This window comes from Hyperoodon ampullatus, assembly GCF_949752795.1.
Source record: "Hyperoodon ampullatus genome assembly, chromosome: 4".
Classification (NCBI taxonomy): Eukaryota; Metazoa; Chordata; class Mammalia; order Artiodactyla; family Ziphiidae; genus Hyperoodon; species Hyperoodon ampullatus.
This window is the reverse complement of record NC_136917.1, coordinates 2,241,783-2,262,271: the sequence shown is the minus strand read 5'-3', so window position 1 is coordinate 2,262,271 and position 20,489 is coordinate 2,241,783.

Here is a 20,489-nt window from a genome sequence, read left to right as displayed (position 1 = left end):
AGAAACTACAAAACGTCTAGAAGAAAACATTGGTGGAAATCTTCATGACCTTGGGATAATTAAAGTTGTCTTAGATAGAATATAATAAGCACTAACAATAAAATTTTAATTGATTTATAAAAATTAGAAACACAGACTCTCCAAAAGACACTATTAATGAAGTGAAAAGAAAGCCATAGATGAGGAGAAAATATTTGTAATTTATTCACCTGACAAAGGTCTTATATCCAGAATATATACAGAACTCTTACAAATATATAAGGAGGCAAATGACCCATTACAATGGTTACCAATTTTTAAGTGGGCAAAAGATTGGAATAGACGGGCTTCCCTGGTGGCGCAGTGGTTGAGAGTCCGCCTGCCGATGCAGGGGACACGGGTTCGTGCCCCGGTCCGGGAAGATCCCACACGCCGCGGAGCGGCTGGGCCCGTGAGCCATGGCCGCGGAGCCTGCGCATCCGGAGCCTGTGCTCCGCAGCGTGAGAGGCCACAACAGTGAGAGGCCCGCGTACCGCAAAAAAAAAAAACAAAAACAAGATTGGAATAGACATTACATAAAAGAAGATAAGCACATGAAAAGATGTTCAACATTCTCATAAATGAAATGCAAATTAAAGCAACAATGAAATATTACCACATATACACTAGAACGGCTAATACTAAAAAGACTGAAAATCCCAGATACTGGAGGGGATATAAAGCAGTTGGGACTGTCATACATTTCTGGTGAGAATATAAAATTGTAAAACCCCTTTGAGAAACAGTTTGACAGTTTCTTAGGAAATTGAACATATACCTTCCCTATAACCCAACATTCTAGCCATAGGTATTCAACCAAAAAAAATAAAGCCTATGTCCATAAAAAGACTTGCATAATTGTAGACCAAGATGGAGGAGTAGAGGGATGTGGAGCTGGCCTCCTCCAACAAATGCAGAGGCAAATTCTATCAAACATTTAGAGAAGAGCTAATACCTATCCTTCTGAAACTGTTTCAAAAAATTGCAGAGGAAGGAAAACTCCCAAACTCATTCTATGAAGCCACAATCACCTTGATACCAAAACCAGACAAAGATACCACAAAAAAAGAAAAGTATAGGCCAATATCACTGATGAATATAGAAGCCAAAATCCTCAACAAAATACTAGCAAACAGGATCCAACAGCACATTAAAAGGATCATACACCATGATCAAGTGGGATTTATCCCAGGGATGCAAGGAATTTTCAACATCCACAAATCAATCGGTGTGATTCACCACATCAACAAACTGAAGAATAAAAACCATATGATCATCTCAATAGATGCAGAAAAAGTTTTGACAAAATTCAACACTGATTTATGATAAAAACTCTCCAGATAGTGGGCATAGAGGGAACATACCTCAACATAATAAAGGCCATATATGACAAACCCACAGTTAACGTCATACTCAGTAGTGAAAAGATGAGCATTTCCTCTAAGATCAGGAAAAAGACAAGGATCTCCTCTCTTGCCACTTTTATTCAAAATAGTTTTGGAATTCCTAGCCACAGCGATCAGAGGAGAAAAAGAAGTAAAAGGAATCCAAATTGGAAAAGAAGAAGTTAAACTGTCACTGTTTGCAGATGGCATGATACTATACATAGAAAATTCTAAAGATGCTACCAGAAAACCACTAGATTTCATCAATGAAGTTGGTGAAATTGCAGAATACAAAATTAATACACAGAAATATCTGGCATTCTTAGAAACTAACAACAAAAGTTCAGAAAGAGAAATTAAGGAAACAATCCCATTTACCATTGCATCAAAAAGAATAAAATACTTAGGAATAAATCTACCTAAGGATCCAAAAGCCCTCTACTCAGAAAACTATAAGACACTGATGAAAGAAATCAAAGATGACACGAACAGATGGAAAGATATACCATGTTCTTGGATTGGAGAAATCAATATTGTCAAAATGACTATACTCCCCAAGCCAATCTACAGGTTCAATGCAATCTTTATCAAATTGCCAATGGCATTTTTCACAGAACTAGAACAAAAAAATTTTTTTAATTTGTATGAAAACCAAAGACCCTGAATAACCAAAGCAATCCTGAGAAAGAAAAATGGAGATGGAGGAATCAGGACCCCTGACTTCACACTATACTATAAAACTATAGTAATCAAAGCAGTACAGTACTGGCACAAAGACAGAATTATAGTTCAATGGAACAGAATAGATAGCCCAGAAATAATCCCACACACCTATCATCAATTAATCTACAACAAAATAGGTAAGAATACACAATGGAGAAAAGACAGCCTGTTCAATAAGTGGTGCTGGGAAAACTGGACAGCCACATGTAAAAGAATGAAATTTGAACATTCTCTAATACCATACACAAAAATAAACTCAAAATGGGTTAAAGACCTAAATGTAAATCTGGATACTATAAACTCTTAGAGGAAAACATAGGCAGAACACTCTTTGACATAAGTTGCAGCATATCTTTTTGGATCCACCACCTAGAGTAATGAAAAAAATAAAAACCAATGGGACCAGTTAATCTTAAAAGCTTTGCACAGGGCTTCCCTGGTGGCGCAGTGGTTGAGAGTCCGCCTGCTGATGCAGGGGACGCGGGTTCGTGCCCCGGTCTGGGAAGATCCCACATGCCACGGAGCGGCTGGGCCCGTGAGCCATGGCCACTGAGCCTGCGCGTCCGGAGCCTGTTCTCCACAACGGGAGAGGCCACAACAGTGAGAGGCCCACGTACCGAAAAAAAAAAAGCTTTTGCACAGCACAGGAAACCCTAAACAAAACTAAAAGACAACCCACAGAATGGGAGAAAATATTTGAAAATGATGTGACCCACAAGGGATTAATTTCCAAAATATACAGCAGCTCATCAGCTCTATGTCAAAAAAAACAAACAACCCAATCCAAAAATGGGCAGAAGATCTAAACAGCCGTTTCTCCAAAGAAGACATACGGATGTCCAAAAAGCACATGAAAAGATGTTCAGCTTCGCTAATTATTAGAGAAATGCAAATCAAAGCTACAATAAGATATCACCTCACACCAGTCAGAATGGCCATCATCAAAAAATCTACAAACAATAAATGTTGGAAGGGTGTGGAGAAACGGGAACCCTGCTACACTGTTGGTGGGAATGTAAATTGGTGAGCCACTATGGAGAACAGTATGGAGGTTCCTTCAAAACTAAAAATAGAGCTACCATATTATCCAGTAATCCCACTCCTGGGCATATATCCAGAAAAAATCCATAATTCAAAAAGATACATTCACCCCTATGTTCATAGCAGCACTATTTACAATAGCCAGGACATGGAAGCAACATTAATGTCAATCAATAGAAGAATGGATAAAGAAGATGTGGTACATATATACAATAGAATATTATTCAGCCATTAAAAAGAATGAAATAACGCCATTTGCAGCAACATGGATGGACCTAGAGTTTATCATACTAAATGAGGTAAGTCAGACAAATACAAATACCATATGATATCACTTATATGTGTGATCAAAAAAATGATACAACTGAACTTATTTACAAAACAGAAACAGACTCACAGACTTAGAAAACAAATTTATTGTTACCAAAGGGGAAAGGTGGGGGGAGAGGGATAATTAGGAGTCTGGGATTAACATATACACACTACTATATATAAGATAGATAATCAACAAGGACCTGCTGTATAGCACAGGGAACTCTACTCAATACTCTGTAATAACCTATATGGGAAAAGAATCTGAAAAAGAATAGATGTATGTATATGTATAACTGAATCACTTTGCTGTACACTTGAAAATAAAATTGTAAATTAACTATACTCCAATACAAAATAAATTTTTAAAAAATAAAATAAAATATAGGCTTATATTTTAGTCTATATGGATAGAAGCATTTTAAAAAGGTAGTAGATGCAGTGGTGATAACCCCTTTCATCCAAGGCTTGATGCTGAAGGTACCTTGGAGCTGTGAGTCAATTATCACCTGAGCAAACACAGTGTGCTCCACAACACTCCATCTTATGCCTCAATAATGACAGAAATGGGCCCAGTGTTCACCCAACCTACCATGTCTTCCAGGACACACAGGAAGAGCACACTCCTAGTCTCCCTTGAAGTTGGTTTGGGATCAGGTCACTAAATTCTGGCCAATGAGATGTAAGCTGGAGGAATGTATACCACCACTAGAACTGGTCATAAAAAATAAAATCCCTGGGTATTTTCCTTCTCTCTCTACCTATCCATAGCTACTTTGGAGGCCATGTGATCCAGCTGCTGGAGTGTCAGGATGGAAGGTACCCAGATCCCACAGTCACTGCTTAGCAAAAGCTGCTGAAAAGAACCACCCAACACACTTCTGGCTTTGTGTGAGTAAGAAATTAATGTTTATTGTGTTTAAACTCTCAAAGTGGGGGTTATTTATTAGAGCAGCTACCATACTCACCCTAACTAATCCCTGATATGGGTATGTTACACAGACTTCTGGGTGTATATCAACTTATATTACTGTGAAAAATATCAAAAGAAAGAAGTTTACTGGTTATTGGTATGCATATTTTACTATTAAAAACGTAACCAAACGTAAGGTAGATAGCTAGTGGGAAGCAGCCGCATAGCACAGGGAGATCAGCTCGGTGCTTTGTGACCGCCTGGAGGGGTGGGATAGGGAGGGTGGGAGGGAGGGAGACGCAAGAGGGAAGGGATGGGGGAACAGATGTATATGTATGACTGATTCACTTTGTTATAAATCAGAAATTAATAAAAAAAAAAACCTCAATAGTAAAAGAACAAAACAAAAAACCCAATTACAAAATGGGCAAAAGACATGAATAGATATTTCGCCAAAGATAGAGATAGCAAGTAAGAGCATGAAAGAAAATGTTCAGCATCATTAGCCGTTAGGGAAATGCAAAGAAAACCCAGAATGAGACATCACTACGTACCTATTAAAACAACTATAATAAAAGATAGCGATAATACCGAATGCTAGCAAGAATGCAGAGAAACTGGATCTCTCATCCATTGCTGGTGAGAACAAAAAATGGTACAGCCACTCTTGAAAACTGTCAGTTACTCGCAAAACTAAACATGCACTTAGCACACAACCCAGTCCTTGCATGCTTGGACATTTATACCAGAGAAATGAAAACTGATGTTTGCACAAAAACCTGTACATGAATATTCATAGAACATTTATTCATAATGATTGAATAAATCTGGTACATCCATACAAAGGAACACTATTCAGCAATAAAAAGGAATAAATTATTGATATGTGCAACAACCTGATGGGTCTTAAGATAATTATGCTAAGTGGAAAAAAAATCAATCTAAAAGTGTGCACACTATATTATTCCATTTATATAACATTCTCAAAATGACAGAACTATAGAGATGGAGGACAAATCAGTAGTTGCTGGGGACAGAGACAGGGAGAGGAGAGGCAGGGGTGTGATTACAAAGAGGTGACACAAGGTGACATTTGTGATGATGGATTTTTTTTTAAGCTTTACTGTGCCTGAACACATAGTAAACATTACCAGGTATTTGCTATTATTATTTCTTTTATAGGGTGTTTTCTCTCACAATAATTACAATAAAGATTTTTTACCATGTATTTTTTCTCTTTCATACACTCGTCTTCTAGTTATGCATCAAATGATGTAACTGAAGGAAGAGAATATGAGTACCTGAAAAACAACATGAAAATGAGTATTTCATTCTCAGGCAAACTTGGCAATTATGTTAATACAGGAATCCCTTCCATGGGAACCCATCTTCATTTGCATGAACTCTGTAGCTTGTGGTTTTTCTGGGTAATGTTAACATGGAGAAAGTTCCTCCTGGTGACTTGTTTTGTATGCCCAAGACTACAGCTACTGGCATCTCATAGTTCTATGTCTTGATTGTCGTGGTGGTTACTGAATCTATACATGGGATAAAATTGCACAGAACTACACACACACACACACACACACACACACACACACACACATTATTGCAAGTTAAAAACTACAGACCTGGGACTTCCCTGGAGGTCCAGTTGTTAAGACTACGCCTTCCAATGCAGGGAGTGCGGGTTCGATCCCTGGTCGGGGAGCTAAGATCCCACATGTTTCTCGGCCAAAAAACCAAAACATAAAACAGAAGCAATATTGTAATAAATTCAATAAAGACTTTAAAAATTGTCCACATCAAAAAATAAATAAATAATTTTAAAAATAAAGTCCTTTAAAAAAATAAATTTAAAAAATAAAGTTCTTTTAAAAAAATTAAAACTGCAGACCTTATTCAGTTCTCATCATTAAAAAATGGTGAGAACTGAATAAGGTCTGTAGTCTAGTTAACAGTATTATACCAATGTCAGTTCCCTGGGTTTGATATTGTACTGCAGTTATATAAGATGTCACCATTGGGGAAAGCTGGGGCGAGCCTACAAGGGACTCTATATACAATTTTTTCAACTTCCTGTTAATTATTTCAAAATTAAAAGTTAAAAAAAAAAGCACAAGACTTGCAGAGATGAGTAGAGATCATTCCAATCACCAACCACGAACTTGGTGGACCTGTGGGTGACCCATCAACTGTCATTGTAATTCCTACCTGCTCTGACAAAACAGTAGTTCCTCTCTGGTTTTAATAACAAAGAGTTGTTCTTTTTCTTCCCAGTAAGGCAAAAAATAGTAGCAATAATCCCCACCATCCAGGGGCACGAAATATACCTTTAGAAGCAAAGCTCATCCACTTGGTCCTGCTGACCCACAGAGAGGAATTTTCTCCCTCCATAACATAAAAACTAATTGAGAACCTACTAGGTGCCAGGGACTGTGATCGTTGCTGAGTGGAGAACAGACTGAAGAAGATACAGGGAGATGAGTTAGAGGCCACTACAGAGTCCAGGAGAGAGAAAATGATGACTTGGCCCAGAGGTCACAGGGCGAGGGAGGAGACTGTGGGTTTGAGATCCATCTGAGAGGTAAGATAAACAGCACTTGGGATTGTCTGGATATGGGCAGTTGTGCAAAGAGATGTCCAGAATGACTTCCTGGTACACTTGAGCAGCTTCTGTGACAAGAGCAAGGGGAAGAACCAGCACTTCCAAATCAACGCTTCCTTGCTTGGGCACCAAGAAGCCCCCAACACTCTGGACTCCTTTTTCCTGTTCCAGCCGCTTGCACTCAAAATCCCCTTCCTCGGTGGCTTGTTGGAGGTGCTAGTAAGATAAAAGGAACTAGGAGGGACAGCCCTGGAAAGCTCCATCCCAGAGCGAGTCTGCTTTGGGTTATGCAAGGCCTGGGAACACTGCAGCACTCAGCTCCTGGCTGGCAGCCCCAGCCAGCTCACAGGGGTGGCTGGCGCTGGCTTGCTCCAGGTTTCTAGATGGAGCAACTGGAGGATTTGCTCACACAGGGAGGACAGGAGGAGGAGCAGATGGGTCAGGAGAAAGCAAGTGCAAGTCTGGGACCCACTGAGATGTCAACTGGACGAGTCCAAACCTCAAGGCTGGAGACACAGAGTCAAGGGTCATCAGCCTATAAACGGTCTTACAGTCACAGCTGGACAACGTTGCCCGGAGATGGCTCAAAGCGAGAAGCAAAGAAAGCCAAGGACTGAGACTCGGTTTAAAGATTGTGTAAAAGAGGAAGAGGGAGAAAGGGAGACTGAGAAGGAGCAGTCAACAGAGTAGAAAGAAACATAGCAGGTTGCTGTGTCAGGGACATCAAGAGAATAAAGGGAGAAACTCTGCAGAGGGTCTGTGAGCTGAGAAATTCCATGGAGGGTCTATGAGCTGAGAAACAAGAGGGCACAGATGTGTCTGTGAATTGGAGACTTGCCATCACTTATATATATACACGGGGGAGAACACGGCCTTCAGGCCACTAGACCCACAGACACCTGACCATGCTGACCTGGGCCAAGGGGCACGGATCATTATCCTGGGTTGGGCAGGAGGCCGTCAGCATTTGGAAAGTAGTTGCCTGCCTTCCAGAAAGGGGACCCAACCCCTGCATGCCTGGTCACCCCGTGGGCCCTGTGGTCCCCTACCTGCAGTAAGCTTTTGGTGGGATAACCAGGTGTTCTGCAGGGGTTTGAGTGTTTCTGCTCAAGGATTACTTTGGGTTGGGTCTACTGGTGCCCACAGCCTCCTCACTTCCATATGAGAATCAACAGTGTGACTGAACTTGGCCCCCAGCTCAGGGAGGGCACGGCCAGTGACCTCAGTTATGTGATGAGTCTCATGGTTGGGACATTTCCTGCAGTTCTAAGCAAGAGGCCCTCTCCACCCACTGGGTTGAGTAAGGCAGAAGCGGGAGCCAGAACTCCCAAGGTCCTGCAAGAGGAGTGTGTCCCTGCAGAAGGAGCTGCAGAGAGTTCAGGGTTCAGAGGGCTGAGAAGGACCAGGGATCTGACCCCTGCTGATAGGAGGGGAGCCGGACCTGACTGCACCAGCCTCTCCCATTACTGGCTCACTTTCCCCCCTTAAGCCCATCAGGGATGGGTCTCTGAGAATAAACTGACACAGGTCTCACACCCTTCCATTCAGGACCTCTCTCCCCGTGGACCCACCTCCTTGACCCAGGAGCTGGCCAGAGCCCCATTCTGGCCAGCCAGGCCCCGTCTGCACTCCTGATGGCCACCATCCATGTCCTTACCCAAGTACCACAGTCCCAGTGCCTGAGCGCCCCACCTTATTCTGAGGACCTGGCGGCCTCGCAGCCTGGCCCCCATCCCCTCCCACCTCATCTCTCCTTCCCCACCAAAAGCTGAGAGATCCAGGACAGTGGCGCCTCCTCTGTGGGAGAATTTTGTCCCCAAGGCTCAATTTAGATTTGCAGAAGATAAGGCCTGGTTTGCTAGCCCCCTTCCTATGAAATGCCTTGGCCTGTGGACTCCAAAATTACGCAGAAAACTCTCCTCTGGGAATTTGAAGACACCTCTCTGCTAATCCTCCTGGTCCTGAGTGGTTTTCACAGCTCATTAGAACCACCAGGATGGATTTGGCCTCCCTAATGAGCCCAGCACTTCCTCAGCCTGGGAAGTGCTCGGCCCTAATGAGTTTCTCTTCACTGTAAATGCTACACTGTGGGTTAAGAGTGGGGAATTAGCACTTATGGTGGATCCCAGTTCTTAATAAGGCCAAGCAAGCACTCTAAGGTCAGCTAAGCAGAGAGAAATGCCACCTGTGGGGAGTGGAGTGGGACAGGACATAGCACCTCTGGCTTCTCCCATTCAGGCAGTATCCTCAGCCTAGCTCCCAGGGTGGCCAGCCCCGACGCCAGGGCTGTGTGGGCAGAAGTCCCAGCCACACCTCCCTCCTAGAGCCACCGGGCCAAGTGCAGAGGGGTGGAGAGGACATCTCTAGGGAGCACTTGTGGGAGGTGAGACAGGCATGTAACGGAGGCCCACAGGAGCTGCTGACTCTGCTTCCCCTCTGGGTAGTGACATCCTAGGGGTGCCCACTTTGAGAACAACATGTCAGGCTTATTCACGGAGGTACCAGAACCTTCCAAAAGCCAGATCATGGAGTGGCCCTTGCTGCTGGACCCTGGAAAGCTGGACGGCCTCACCCCCCACCACCACCACCCTGGATGTTAGCAGAGCAGGCTGCTGCCAGACCCTGCTCTTCCAGCACAGGGTTCAGACCTGGGAGTGACCCACTGGGAAGACATGGGGGAAGCTGCCAGCCTCAGCCTTCTCACTGGGCCTCTGCATGCCCACCTCAGCCCACGCTAGAATAGCTGGGTCACTCGGACACATTGGTGAGGTGAGCCCTGAGCCCCGGGCAGGCAGCCTCAAGGCCTCACCCTGATGGGGTCCACGCAGCTGAGCTGGGGCCCGGCCTGCCTGTGGCCCTTCATCCTCAGCTCCTGCCAGTGGGCGGCCTCACCCCTGCCGTGGCACCTGCCCTTCTCCTGCCGGCCTGTAGGTCAGCATCCACTGCTGCTCCCCTGGCTGGCTCGGGAGCCCTGTTCTGGAAAGCGGGCCAGCATTCTCTGTATGAGTTAAACCCAGAGCCGGCATCAGGAGTCTGTGTGCATGTCTGTCACAGAGCAAACAGCTCTTGCCTCTCAGGCCCCCTGCCAGACTTTGATTCATGCAACTTAGAAAATAACTCATATTTTCATGCAGTTTTGCCACATTTATTAAGGAGAAATGTGTTTAATTGACTGGCTCAAACCTGCCTTCCCGTCAACCAGGCAGCAGCTCAGGCTCCGCCCATCTGTTCCTCCAAATTGGTCTCAATCTTTCCTGGGTCCCAGTCAAAAACTCTAAATCACTCCAACCATCAAAGTAACCCGACTACTTGCTTCCAAGTGACCCCTTCTCGAAAGCATTTCTTTCCAGCCTCATTGCAGAGCCCTTCCCCCTACCATCTTGTTTCCATAATCCTGAGGCTCAGGGAATTAAAATAAAATACCCTTATAGTCTCTAGATGTTTACTAGACCAGCTGGTAATGAGCTAGACAGGATCTTCTCTATTACATAAAGGAAAAGAACAAAGAATTAGGAATATGGAAGACATTCAAATGTCTTAATTAGTGCTTCCATCTGTAAAAAAGTTTCTCCGTCACTGACAGCCGCCCTCAGAGGCCTATCTTGGGAAGGCCACGGTCCCCAAAGCCCCAGCATGCAAGGACGGCAGCAGCATCGGTTCCACCCACGGGAATCCTGAGACACTGAGGCGGCAGAGACAGTAGGGCCCCCCGGTTGGGTCTGAGCTCTGCATGGACTCTGGAGAGGGAAGAAGACAGCCAGGGCCTGTGAGCAAGCGTGGTCTGGGATGAGGCAGCAGCTCTGGGCTCTAGATCACTCCTCAGAGAGGGAGGTCTTGGCTGTGACAGACACTAAGCCGATCTCCAGAAACTCCTCCAGCTCTGGCCTGTTCCTCACCCTCCCTGAAGGCGTATCTGGATTCCCTCACAGCCTCCCCTGAAGCCTGAGCACCAGAGAGCTCAAAGCACGGACACACTCAGAGACTGAGGTTCACCTTGGGGCGACACCCTGGACCCCACCAGGTTCGCCCCTGCACCAGAGCCCTGGCAGCAGAGCTGGGCTTGTTGGTGGGAGGGGGCCCGATGGCAGGATGCAGAAGGACTGAGTGGGGTCATGGAGTGTGGCTGAGCAGGTGGCCTCCATCTTCAGGCCACCATGCCTCCCTCTTCACAGTGACTTAATCCCAGACGGCTTCATAATAAGCACAGCCCCGTGTCCTGAGTCCCGCCTGGTGCCAGCCCCATGCTAAGCACTCCATCACATTCACTCTCTTTACGGATGACGACACAAAGCACGGAGAGGAGAGCAGCCACCTCAACCAGCCAGCAGCCTGGGAGCCAGGCTTTGAACCCTCATCTCCCTGCATGCACCAGCCTCTGCACCGTGCACACCCCCATGCTGCCTCCTGCAGCCTCCGCCTCCCAGACACCCTGGCCTTTGTGCTCACCCACCCTTCCCACCACAGCTCCCACCTCCTCTACCGAGGGTGAGCAGCCCATTGCAGGAAGTGGGCCTCACACAGCTCCAAGCTCAGCATCCAGAGTGGGCCTGACTCAGGGCACAGGCCCAGTAAGTACTGGCTGAACTCAACGGCATGAGGGTTGGAAACTATTTTAAATTAAACGATAACGAATGACGCTTCTAAAAGCCAGGGAATGAGAGAGGAAGAAAGTAAAATTGACATGAGCAGCCTTGGGCTTCCAGCATGTCCAGTTTAACAGTTCAAGTTCCTGCTATTGAAGCATAGCTCTTTCCTATAAGGCATCTTGGTCTAACGCTGGACAAATTCCCTTGAAATTGTTTAAGCCAGTTCTCTACCTTTATGGGTCCTATGTCCTAAAACTTTGAAAGAAAACTTCAAATACACTGGATCCTTGGGGCGTGATTCTCTCACTAGCCATATATCTGAAAGACCTGAGACTTTAAATACCCAAACTTCGATTTGATTCAACAAATTTGTTGAGTTTCTACAAGAAGAATTAGACAATGCCCTTACCCCGGAAGAACTCATGGGAGAGGAGAACGCAAAACCAGACAATCACAGTGAGTCGTGGAAATGACTGGCTAGAAGTCTGTCTGAGTTGCTGCAGTGGAAATAGGTAATTAGCTCACGGGTGGGGTCCCAGTGGGAGGATAAATTGGGAGTGGGAGCTGTATTATACAAAGGAGAAGGCATTTGACTTGACCTAGAAGGAGAATTTATAAGGTCAACGAGGCAGGATATTCCACATAGAAGGAACAGCATGAGCAAGAGCCAAATGACATGAAACTATTGGCATGTTCAGACCAAAGGGAAGGAGTGAGTGTGTCTGGGAACCAGAATGAAAATGGCAGGAGAGGTAGAGGAGGAGATGAAACAACGCTTCCAGCTGACCGTCAGTCCAATGGTGAACGAGGCCCATCTCGGGATCCTTCCAGCTGTATATAGAATGCGTGGCTGCTGCTCTGATGAGTCCCACATTGCAATGCCTTTATATTTCTCTCATCTGCTTTTATTGGCTTTTTTCCTTTTATTTTCTTTCTTACATATCAGACTGACATTTTTCCCTTTCTGCTGCAATTATTAACATATTTATTCATTGAATCATTGACTCCATAGTTATTTTCAGATGAGCTCCTACGTGCAGGATCCTGGGGAAGGCAGAGAGGAATTAAAGCACGCAGTGCTGGTCCCTTAATCCAGCACGAGGATGACAGGGTTGGTGAGGCAGTAGAGGGGATGGGTTGGGGTAGAGTGTCCCAGGCCTGCACACTCATACCTCACAGACACACTCACACAATCACACACATGAATTTGCTGCTTCTCTACTATACCCTTTTAGAAACCCGTTATCCAAACTTGCTAGAAGTACATTTAATTAAAAGTTGCCTGTGTCTTTTCTTGGCCCTGCTGGTCCAGGACAGTACCATCCCCTCACTGTTACGGCCCCAAATCCTCCCTACTCCCGAGGGGGCCTTCATTCCCCTCCCTTTATTTGCTCCATCTGAGTGGACCCTGCCTCCTGCTGGAAGACTGATTGCTCCAAACAGACCCTCAGAGGAGGCCTGAGTGTCCATTTGGAGCATCCCAGAGATGGCACAGGCAGGCTCAGGGGTGTGGTGTGGTCCCTTGCAGATTCTCCCTGGGCTCTTGGTGGCAGAGCTCCAGCCAGCCCGGACCTTCCCATCATCCCCCAGACTCCCAGGCCCTGCTATGGCTGAAGCTCAGCACGGGTCTGCTTTCTCCGGGGAGCCCAAGGATCAAGACCTCTAAGAGGTGGCACACAAGAGCAAGCGGCAGGCCAGATCCTCCCTGATACCAGGAAAGCCCCACTGAGCTGCTCCAGGCAGGAGTGAGAGCACACGTCTCCATGCCAGCTGTCGCATGTGCAGGAACAGGAGCCCAGCCTGACACCACTGCTCCCAGGATGGACTGCACTGCGCCCAGGATGGACTGCACTGAGCCAGTGCCTCTTCCTCTCTTCATGCTCCCGACTTGGGGTCCTGCCTTCTGCTCAGACTACTGAGCACGCAGGTCCAGCAGCCTCAGCTAGGCCCTGGCTGAAGCTCCCTATGTCCAGATCCCTTGACCAGGGTGGGAGTCTAGGTCAGGATGACAATAGAGGCTGCTCATTCCTCCCGGGTGGCCCAGGGCAGAGATGAGAACCACAGCTGGCCCTGGCAGGAAATTCAGGACCAGGAAGCTAGACCCAGACACCTGCCCAGGGCCCAGGGCTTTGGCTGGAGCCCACCCCTGAGGTCACCACCAGGGGCAGACCCAGCTGCTGAAGATGTGACAGCACCACACTTCCAGGCAGCCCAAGCAAGTCAGAGTTTCCCTCGTCTAGCTCAGCAGCTCAAGGCCAGGAGAGGCCAGCCCCAGTCATGCGAGGAGTGAAGTTGTTTCAATTGCAATGGAAAAAAACAACACCCAAAGGAACAGGACACTCTGCCAGGTCTGCAATAACCATCCTGTCCTTTGAGTTGGCCAGCTCCCAGCAGTTAGAGGCTCTGGGCACAGCAGGCCTGGGATGCGGCTCCATCACAGCTTCATCACCACTCCTGGGATCCTGGCAGCCTGACAGCCTTCCCACCGGCCCTAAGCCTGGAGCCTGGGACAGACAAGCCATCGGTGAGGGAACAGTAGCAGCCCCACACCCAGTCTGACCACTGCCCCTTGGCTTTGGTGGCCTTTCCAAGTGCCCTCCCCCACTAAGCTTCAGCTCCCTCAGTTCTAAAATGGGGACATGAATGCACGTGCAGGAGTGAGCACCAAATGTAATGACACAAATGGAAGTGCCCCAGGAGGTGTTAGTCCACTTTCTGGTATTATCAGAAGCCAGGGCAATCCCCAAAGCTATTGCTTGCCACAGCTCTGAGGCCTTGACCCACCTAATGACCTTGAAACCCAAGGACCCACCTCCCCCCTCACTGGGGAGCAGGCAGGAGGGTGGGCTCTGGGAAAGCAGGCAAGCCAGGACCAAACAGAGAAAGGCCGTCCTCATCAACAGGAGGTGGAGTCACAGGACAAAGCCACCTCCTGGATGCTGAATCCCAGGTTGAGCCCTGACCCTAACTTCACAGAAAACCGCTCTGAGACCCAAATGCACAACAGCATTTATGCTGAGGCCTATGCCCCACCTGTGGAGTCAGGGAAGATTAAATAACAATTCCGACTTGGAACCTGAGTTGGGAGAAGCAGGGGCTGCACGCAAGATGGGGAGAAGCCAGCCTTCCCAGCTGCTTGTGACCCACGGAAGCTCCCAACAGAGGGACCCTTCACATCCACCCCACCCAGATGCTCCCTGAGCATCCACTGACCGTGGCCTCACCTCACATGCTTCCTTCCCATCCCTTTCTCTCCACGTTGAGTTCCTCCAAGCAACTGTGAGATCTACAATTACTTGCTTGTTTGTTCATCATGTTTTGGGCTTTAGAGGTAAGGGGTTGAGTTCAGATTCCTCAGTCCGTGGCTTCCATCCCATAAGGGTCCACAGGCCCATGACTCATTCTGTGATTTCTCCATCCCCTTGCATCCCCACTCCTGCCCCACCCCTCAAATGCCATGGTCAGCATCTGGGGCCTTTGCTGTGTGTCTTTGCACTTTGAGTGTCCTTGTGAGATGGGGAGGGAGGTCTTTTATTGACATTACATTGTAGAACAACCTCCCCATTTCTGATTTTCCGCTCAGCCCTGAGTGAAGGCCCAGCTACAGCACTATGCACCCCTGGGATTCACAGCTTCTCACTGGGGCGGAGCTCAGGATGACCCTGATGCCCTGGGGTGCCCATGCCAGCCAGGACCAACAGCATCGGGGTGACATTGCAGGGACTCTGACCATGCTCCGTCTGACTGGCAGTGTCCCTTTGCTCTCTGGAGGATTGGGCCCATCCCTATCACATTCCCTGGCAGAGCCACCAAGACTCTTGTCTTCACACCATGCACTCCATGGCTTTCAAATGTTGGCCGTCAAGCAGGCCAGACAGTGTCTGCTTCCCCTGCCTGACGGACGGTTTCATGCCTCAAGGGCAGGCCGGGTTCATCGGTTGATCTGCCACAGCTGTATCCCCAGCAGGATGACAGTGCCTGAGGTCAGGCCACACACTGCCCACCTTCTCATGCCTCTCCTCCTGAATAGCCTCCACCCCCAGCAAGGTCTGCAGGACAGCCACTGGGGGGCTCCTGGTCTCTCTGGGCTCGGGGTGAGGGTAGGACTCAGAGTCAGGTCAGCAAAGGAATTCTATGCTGGTCCCTGGCATTGCTGGTCTTCTTAGTGGGCCTTGCAACACAATTTCCAAATACAAATCCTAGTAAATAAAAAGGAGCCAATCCACTCCTGCCCAGCCCCACCCCAGCCCATCTCCACTCCCACCCTTCTCCACTCCCACACTGGCCCCCAAAGCCTCTGCCCTGGGGACCCTACAGGAGCAGAGTTAGGAGGGCCCTGTGCTGGGACAGGGGCAGCAGAAGGGAGCCTGCCTAGGCCAGTGTGCTTGGCGGGGGTCAGGGGAGGAGCCCTAAGGTCCACTCCCTCCAGCACATTCTGGGCCATTTCTGCAAGAAATGAGGCACCCCATGGTCTGCCATGGTCCTGTCCTCTGGGGCTCTGTGAAGAGATGGAAAAGAAAAGATGAATTGTGAGAAGTGAGTGCACTGTGGTCCTATGCTGCCCCCACGCCCCTTCTCTGCAGGGCTCTCCTGCCCCTTGGGGCCCTGCACGCCCCCACAGACGCCCCCCTGTATGCCTCCTGATTGTCACTGAACAAGGACCTGAGGGTAGACAAGGGAAGAACGCTCCTGAGCCGGTGCTGGGGACACACACTCAGACTAGGCCCCACGCATGCACCAGGTACCGGCACTCTCCATGACCGCAGTGCACTGAGCTCAGCCTGGCAGGCACGGAGGTGGACATTTCAGGTGAGCTGGCTCAGGTGTGACAGGTGGATCAGGAAAGACAGGTGGGTCAGGTGAGACAGGTGGGAAAGGGAGAAGAGAAGAGGAAGCAGGAGGGAGAGCACAGGCAAGTGTCAGGAAGTGAGGGTGAGTGAGGAGGACACTGGGGGGTGAGGAGATGGCGCTGCGATTCCAGAGGACGCCACAGGACGGAGGCGGGAAGTCACCATGAGTGGCCCAGTGGGATGCCCCTCCCAGCCCGCAGCGGAGACACCCTGAGAGCAGCCTCAGTGTTTGGCCTCCCCCTCTCAGAGGACAAGGCGTCCTGAGTCTGGACAGGTTGAGTTTAGAAGTAGCCCAGCTGTGTGCACTCTCCATGGTGGGACGTCCCTTCTAATCCCCACACCAACCCATGAGGAAGATTGTCATTGTCCCAGCCTACAGGCGAGGAAACCAAGGCCCAGAGCCAAGCACACGGCCCAGCAACCCCCAGTACCCGAGTGAGGGGGCCAGGACTTGCTGGCTCCCCAAGGCCCTCAGAACCCAGAGCCAGAGCTGAGACCACCAAGGGGAGCGAGATGAGAAAGGAGAGGAGGCTTTACGTGCGGGGCTTGAGGAACCAGGGGCCCTGAAAGAGAGGAAGGCAGAGAGCGAGGAGAGCGGGACATCTAGAAACTGGGGCACTGGGAGGGGGACTCCGGGACCCCACAGTGACCACGGTGGCCCTCGTATGGAGTGCACTCCCCAGCAGAAACCACCCTGAGAGGTTGTCTCTGAAAGCAAGCCCCAGCCCCCACTTCCAGGGGCCGGCAGTGGCCAAGGGCGGACACCACTGCACTGGGCTGGCCTTGAGTCCCTGGGTCCCCTGGCTCGTGTCGCTGAGAAGCTTTTGACAAGGGCTTTGGTCCCCATTTCTCAATGGACACGCAGACCAACCTGCAGGTGCGGGAGCCACACATCCTTCTGAGAGGGACTGGGAGGTGGGGAGAACAGGGGAGAGAAGAGGAGCTGGGAGCCAGGATCTCAAAAGAAAGAGGTGGGACAACCAGGCCAATTCACTCCAGGAGATCCTTAATGTAGAGACTCGGTCGAATGTCCTGTCCGAGCATGCCATTCCAGTGTTCAAAGCCATCTATGGAAACACAAATTAAAACCACAAGGAAATACTACCTCACACCCAGTAAACTGGCTAAAATTTACAAGTCTGACAATACCAAGTGCTGATGAGGACGTGGAGCAGCAGAAACTCTCATGCATTTGCTCAAGTGAAAATGGTGCAAGCTCTCTAGGAAACCGTTTGCCATTGTGTAACACAGTCAGCCCTCCATATTCGTATGTTCCACATCCAAGGAGTCAACCAACCGCAGGTCAAAAATATTCAGGAAAAAAAGTCCAGAAAGTTTTAAAAAGTAAAACTTGAATTTGCCACACACCAGCAACTGTCCACATAGTATTTACACAGTGTTTACACTGTATTAACAACTAGTTACATAGCAGAGTAATGTAGAGATGATTTAAAGTATATGTGAGGATGCTCATAGGTTATATGCAAATACTACTCCATTTTATATAAGGGACTTGAGCATCTTCAGATTTTCGTATCCACAGAGGTCCTGGAACCAATCCCCTGCAAACATCAAGGGAAAACTGTATAACATAAACATATCCTATGAGCCAACAATTCTACTCTTAGGTGGTTACCCAAGAGAAATGAAAACATTTCCACAAAAAGACTTGCTTAAGAATGTTTAATGCGTCTTTAGCAGGGGGAGGAGTGGGGGGATGAACTGGGAGATTGGGATTGACATATATACACTAACATGTATAAAATAGATAACTAATAAGAACCTGCTGTATAAAAATAAATAAATTAAATTAAATTAAATTTAAAAAAAGAATGTTTAATGCATCTTTACTCATAATTGCCCCAAACTGGAAACAACTCATATGTCCACAACACGATAATTCATAAAATGGAATACTACTCAGCAATTATTTTAAAACTACTAATACACATAAAAACACGGATAGGGCTTCCCTGGTGGCGCAGTGGTTGAGAGTCCGCCTGCTGATGCAGGGGACGCAGGTTCGTGCCCCGGTCCGGGAAGATCCCACATGCCGCAGAGCGGCTGGGCCCGTGAGCCATGGCCACTGAGCCTGCGCGTCCGGAGCCTGTGCTCCGCAACGGGAGAGGCCACAACAGTGAGAGGCTGGCGTACCGCAAAAAAAAAAAAAACACAAATGAATTTCAAAAGCATTTTGCTGAGTGAAAGAAGCCAGGCACAACAGAGGACTGAGTTCTAGAACAGGCAAAACTAGTCTATGGTAACAGAGCAGATCAGAGCTGCCTGGGGTAGGGTCTGACTGGGGAGGAGGGATTCACTGGAGGAGGCACGGGGAACTTTATGAGGTGATGTAGTGTTCGATATCTCATATACACACTACTATATATAAAATAGATAAACAGCAAGGACCTACTGTGTAGCACTGGGAATGTGTTCAATATCTTGTAATAACCTATATGGGAAAAGAATCTGAAAAAGAATATATATATATATATATATATATATACATATATACATATATATATATATATATATATATGACTCACTTTGCTGTACACCTGAAACTAACACAACGTTGTAAATCAACTATACTTCAGTTTAAAAAAAAGAAAGGAAAAGAAAAAATATGACCTTCAGGTGCAGCTGGATTGGGGGACTCAAAACATCTGCTATTCTTCTAGTCTCTATATTCCTTTCTCCAGTCGACTCCAGATGGTTGTGCCCTCAGCATCCTCATGGTGAGAATGTGGCTACTAGTAGTTTCAGGGCCTCATCTTCCCCATTCAAGTTCAAAAAGAAAGCAAGCATCTCTTCCCAGAAGTTCCCACATGAGTCGCAAGATTCAGTACAACTGAACCAACTTGGTGGAAGGGCCTCACACTGCAGCTGTGGAAAAGAAGTGGAGTCCTACTGAGGCCACGTGGTCTGAGAATGGAGGTGAGAGGTGAGTCAGGTTCCCAGAGGCATCTCAACACTGTCCCTGGGAGAAGGGAGAAATGGCTGCTGGACAGGAAAAGCCATAGACGCAACCACAATGTCCTTCCACCAGCCTGGGGGGGCTGTCCACGCAGTTCTACCACACTGTACCCCTCCTCACTGACCCACCCTGCCACTGCCACCCCCAAGGAGAGATCAGTGTCCAGAGGGGTGACCCATCCATGCAGCCAGTGGCCCTCCTGCCACACCACTTCAGCCAGCCTCTCCTGAGGGCAACCCGAAAACTTCTCATCACCAGGACAGCACCACCACTAAGAAGTGATCCTGAACTCCGCACCCCAGCCGATTGGGTTCCCCCCATCCTGACTCGGTCTTATCAACACTCCCCAGCCTCTCTTCCTGCCCTGCCTAGCCTGGAACAATGGCTAAGCCCTTCAGCTACTCTCCTGTCAGCACCCATAGCAACCTTTTGTTTCATCCTACTGCCAAACAAGCCTATCCCAGACCAGTGAAAATCAAATACCCGGGGGGCTGAGGTGGCTGGAGAGTCACCCCACAGAAACTCAGGATCCCCAGTGGCCCTCAGCAGCACATGTGCCCGGCTCCCAACCACCACCCCCAGGCTTCACGGCCCCTACGTAACCCAGTGCCTTCACTCAACCCGAAGCGGATCCTCCCCTCCACCAGCCCCCTCCTCAGGACCTCTCTGTGGGCTTTCAGGGGAAGCTTCTGGACCCCACAGCCCGCTCTGCTCAGGAGTCATCACTCTGCCTGCTCAGGTAAGGGTTAATAAGACGGGCTGTCACTGAGATGTTTACCCACCTCCAGACTCCGGATGAAGATAGAAATGGTATTTATGATTTCTACCCAACGTTTCTGGAAAGGATTTAAGGTGCTTACAAGGATACACATATATAACAAGACCGCATAAATTAAATGTGGGAGCCAAAAAAGAAAGAAAAACAAGGGTAGGGACATAAAGAGGAACAAGAAAGAAGGCTAACTTGAAAACAAAGGCCAAATGAGCCCTAAGCTTGCTATAGCGAGCCACAAATGTGTCCCAACGTTTTCTAGCAGCTCACAAGAAAAAGAAACCTGTCTGCTGGAAGCTTCAGG